This window comes from Rhinopithecus roxellana, chromosome 6, assembly GCF_007565055.1.
Source record: "Rhinopithecus roxellana isolate Shanxi Qingling chromosome 6, ASM756505v1, whole genome shotgun sequence".
NCBI classification, from domain to species: domain Eukaryota; kingdom Metazoa; phylum Chordata; class Mammalia; order Primates; family Cercopithecidae; genus Rhinopithecus; species Rhinopithecus roxellana.
The window spans coordinates 47881109-47886130 of record NC_044554.1 but is presented as its reverse complement, the minus strand read 5'-3'; the positions used below and the strand labels follow the sequence as shown (position 1 = coordinate 47886130).

The 5022-nt window shown below is 48.8% G+C and overlaps 1 protein-coding gene across 1 annotated transcript in view; it reads right to left on the bottom strand.

Annotated features, from left to right (window-relative positions):
* Window positions 1-5022, bottom strand: part of LOC104667537 (protein PMS2CL-like) — a 1213215-nt gene that overhangs the window by 216371 nt on the left and 991822 nt on the right. The gene's annotated exons all lie outside the window — the stretch shown is intronic.

The following is a 5022-nucleotide window of genomic DNA, read 5'->3' as shown; positions in this document are numbered from 1 at the left end:
GAGCCGCTGGCCCCCTCACCTGTATGGATTTTCTAAAAAAAAAAAAAAAAAAAAAAAAAAAAGATTAATTTATCTTATTCGGCCAAAAGGTAAATTAACCTTTTCTCCTCTCCTTTTTTTTTTTTCTTTTTCTGAGATGGAGTCTTGCTCAGTCACCCAGGTTGGAGTGCAGTGGTGTGATCTGGGTTCACTGCAAGCTCCGCCTCCCGGGTTCACATGGTTCTCCTGCCTCAGCCTCCTGAGTACCTGGGACTACACGCGCCCGCCACCACGCCCGGCTAATTTTTTTTTTTTTTTTGTATTTTTAGTAGAGATGGAGTTTCACTGTGTTAGTCAGGATGGTCTCCATGTCCTGACCTCATGATCCACCCACCTCGGCCTCCCAAAGTGCTGGGATTACAGGCGTGAGCCACTGTGCCTGGCCTCTCCTCTCCTTTTTAAAGAGTATTTCCTTGATAAACCTTCTAATATAAATAACTTTTGTGCCTTTGATATGTATCTAAATCTTTTAAAAAGGTAAATGAACTTCTTGCCAACATTACAACCCAGTTACAACCCAGGAATTTTTTTTTTTTTTGAGACATAATCTCACCTGTCATCCAGGCTGGGTACAGTGGTACGATCTTGGCTCACTGCAACCTCCACTTCTGGGTTCAAGCAATTCTCCCATCTCAACCTCCTGAGTAGCTGAGACTACAGGCGCCTGCCACCATGCCTGGCTAATTTTGTATTTTATAGAGACAGGGTTTTACCTTGCTGGTCTGGCTGGTCTTGAACTCCTGACCTCAGGTGATCTACCTGCCTGGCCTCCCAAAGTGCTGGGATTACAGGCGTGAGCCATGGCGCCCGGCCACACCCAGGATTTTTTTTTCTCAAGAGCCTGAGATCTTGTCTTTGAAATGTAATACTCGAAGATAGTGTCCCTATCCTCCTGTTGCCTAGGGAGTTTAGCCTAGGCACCTTGAGCTGTTACTACCTGCTTGTCAAGGAGACGAGAAGTTTTTTTTTCATCGGATACAGGTAATTAACTAGCATGGAGCCACCTTGATTTCCAGGTGAATTTAGAATGAGCGTTTAAGAATGCATAGCAGGCCAGGCACAGTGGCTCACACCTGTAATCCCAGCACGTTGTGAGAGGCTGAGACAGGCGGATCACTTGAAACCACACAGAAATCAAAAAGAAGGAGTTTGAGTCCAGCCTAGCCATATGGCGAAACTCTTTCTCTACTAAAATACCAATATTAACTGGGCATGATGGCACATGTCTGTAATTCCAGCTACTTGGGAGGTGTAGGCACAAGAATCACTTGAACCCAGGAGATGGAGGTTACAGTGAGCCAAGATCACACCACTACAGTCCAGCCTGGATGACAGAATGAGACCCTGTCTCAAAAAAAAAAAAAAAAAAAAATGCATATCAAGTCCTTTTACATGAGGATGAGTTACTGTTTATCTTGAGAGTGTGTATGCAATGGATTGTATCTACCAGGCTATATAAAAAGGAGGCTTTGGCCAGGCAACATGGCTCATGCCTATAATTCCAGCACTTTGGGAGGCCTATGCGAGCGAATTAGGAGGTCAGGATTCAAGACCATCCTAGCTAACAGACGAGACCCTGTTCTACTAAAAATACAAAAAATTAGGAGGCGTGGTGGCATGCACCTGTAGTCCCAGTTACTTGGGAGCTGAGGCAGGAGAATCACTTAAACCGGGAGGAGGCAGGAGAATCACTTAAACCAGGGAGGCAGAGGTTGCAGTGAGCTGAGATTGCACCACTGCACTCCAGCATGGGCAACAGAGTGAGACTCTGTATCAAAAAAAAAAAAAAAAAAAAAAGGAAGCTTTATTTCTCTTTGCATCTCATTAATGGATCACCTGTGATGGGCATCACAGTCTGGTTTAATGTTTATTCAATAATAAAATTGTTTTCTTTATTTTCTGAATTTGTGGAGAGAATATTCTAGGTTAAGAGAAGAATTGATTGATTGCTTGATTGATGGAGTCTAGCTCTGTCGCCAGGCTGGAGTGTAGTGGAGTGATCTTGGCTCACTGCAATCTCCACCTCTCCGGTTCAAGTGATTCCCCTGCCAGCCTTCCAAGTAGCTGGGACTACAGGGGCACACCACCACACCCAGCTAATTTTTTGTGTTTTAGTAGAGACGGGTTCTCACCATGTTGGCCAGGATGGTCTTGATCTCCTGACCTCATGATCTGCCCACCTCGACCTCCCAAAGTGCTGGATTACAGGTGTGAGCCACTATGCCTGGCCTCAGAAGAATTTATTTTTAGTCTTTTCCTTACCAGTTTTTATGAACAACTGGGCAGGAACACTGTTAGATTTCACCAAAAAATTGTGATGAATCATTGTCCTTATGATCCTATTTTTTGAAAATTAACATTTTAATTGTAAACCAAAAATAAAATTCTAACCCCCACAACTGACTGACTGGACTCCGCTGTTGGCCAACAGGATCCAAAATAACCTGAAAAACTAATTCAGGTCATGACAGGAAGGAGAGGGTCAGACCATACCTTGTCATAATCTCCTCCCGTCAGAATTTAGGCACAGCTGACCAACATTAGCATTAGAATACAGATCATAAGACTGACAAAACAGCCTCTTTGTATCAGTAAGATACCCAACTTCAACAGACTCTGAGATAGCATCGCGTGACAGATAGCAGTCCTTAAAGGGAATCATAGTATTTTACCCCCATAATATATTTTCTTGAAACACTTTAAAATAGTCCTGCAAAGCCATCTCTTTGGGGGATATTTGCATTCTGTAGAGAATCTCCTTCCCTTACAGAAAAGACTCCAGGTCTCTTCTGGAGAGTCTGACACCTTTAAGATCCATAAGAGATATTATAATCTATTCTCTCTGAAGCCTGTTCTGAGGCTTCACCTACATAACAAGAACCTTGGTTTCCACAATCCTCATTATCTTAACTCAAGCTTTTCTTTCCTCTTTTCTTTTCCTCCTTTTCTCTTTCTTCCTTCCTTCCTTCCTTCCTTCCTTCCTTCCTTCCTTCCTTCCTCTCTCTCTTTCTCTCTCTCGTTCTTTCTTTTCTTCTCTGTTGCCCAAGCTGGAGTGCAGTGGCACCATCATGGCTCACTGTAGCCTCAACTTCCCAGGCTCAAGCGATCCTCCCATCTCAGCCTCCTGAGTAGCTGGGACTACAGGCAGGCACCACCACACCTGGATAATTTCTTTTTTGTAGAGGTGGGGGTCTTGCTCTGTTGCCCAGGCTGTCCTTGAACTCCTGGCCTCAAGGGATCCTCCCAGCTCCCTCTCCCAAAATGCTGGGATTACAGGCATGAGCCACTGCAATGGCCCCATTTCTTTATGTAGTCTTCCAACTCTTCAGCCAACGCTTAACTCTGAACCAACTGCCAATCTTTGAATCTACTAGTGACCTGAAAGCCTTTCCTGGCTGACCCAATGTATACCTCCCATTATTGATTTATGTCTTTGCCTGTAACTGCTGTCTCCCTGAGATGTATAAAACCAAGCTGTAACCCAACCACTTTGGGCTCACGTTCTCCGGACCCCCTGAGGCTGTGTCACCAGCCATGGTCACTCAAATAGGCCCAGAATAAAACTCTTTACAGACTTTGACTCTTTTTGGTCAACATAACCTAATCCTAAACATAATCCTCCTGGGGAAGGTAAGATCACAGGCATCTCTTTTCCTCGTTCGATTTGGGTGTGTATTTCCTGATTTCTCTACAGTTTTCAGGCATTCGCTGTGTGATCTAGAAAAGCTACGTTGTCTCGCTCCATCGCCAGGCTGGAGTGCAGTGGCGCGATCTCAGCTCACTGCAACCTCCGCCTCCCGCGTTCAAGCGATTCTCCTGCTTCAGCCTCCCGAGTAGGTGGGATTACAGGCGCGAGCCACCACACCTGGTTAATTTTTGTATTTTTAGTAGAGACGCGGTTTCACCATATTGGCCAGGCTGGTCTCTATCTCTTGACCTCGCGATCCGCCCTCCTTAGCCTCCAAAGTGCTGGGATTACAGGCGTGAGCCATCGCGACCATCCACAAATTCTATTTTCTTTTTCTTCCTTGGAAAGCATCGCTGGACATTTATCCTGTCCTAGTAGTTGAGTGAAACTTCTTTTAGCATTTCAGCGCAGTGACCATGATACTCCCTTTCCTTTCCTTCTCCTTATGGGAAACTCGGTTCTAACCCAGAGGCCTTGGCCTCCAGGACCCAGTCAGGCAGCCCTGGACTTGACCCTAAAAGGGAGTAAAGACAAATGCGAAGTTCAGTCCCGGGTTCAGGGCTGCCAAAGCTCATAGCCTGGAGCTTCTTAACCTTTAGGCGTGGTAGAGACATTTAAAGCAGCCCCTAAACTTGAGGAGCGCGTAGTCTCATGGGAAATAGAGTCCGGTACTTGTCCTGGGACCAGCGGCTGGCCCTGGGAGGCGGACTTCCGGTGCACTCCCCCGCTTGTGCCCCTTTCTCTGTGTGCATGTTCGCGCATGCGCGCCGCCGCCGCCGCCGCACTGCCCTCGCTTCCTGTGCGTCCTCAGGTCACCGCTTGCTCTGGTTCCCAGGCTTTGGCTCCAGTGGACGGGAATCACGGAGCCTGCGGAGCTGGACGCTGACCGCCAGGGCCAGCACCTAGACGGGCGCGGAACTGTGCCGGCCAGGGTTCGCGCGGCCGGAGGCAGGCTCGAGCGGGGACCCCGGAGCGTGAACCCCGGAGCCGGCGGCGCTGGGGCCAGAGGGACCGGGAGGGAGGTGGCGGAGGTGGCGGAGGCGAAGGGGCGGCGGGACCCGGGCCTGGCCTGTGTGTGTCCTTGGCGGCCGCCCAGGCCGCCGCTGTATGGTGAGCCCCAGGGAGGCGGATCTGGGCCGCGGGAAGGACACCCGCCTGGATTTGCCCCTAGACCCGGCCCGGGCCCCTCGGGTGCACAACAGCCTTGGTGAGGTGGAGAGGAGGGGACCTCGAGAGCAGACGCGCGACAGCAGGCCCGCCCCGGACTCTCGGGAGCCGTGGGGCAGAGGCTGCCG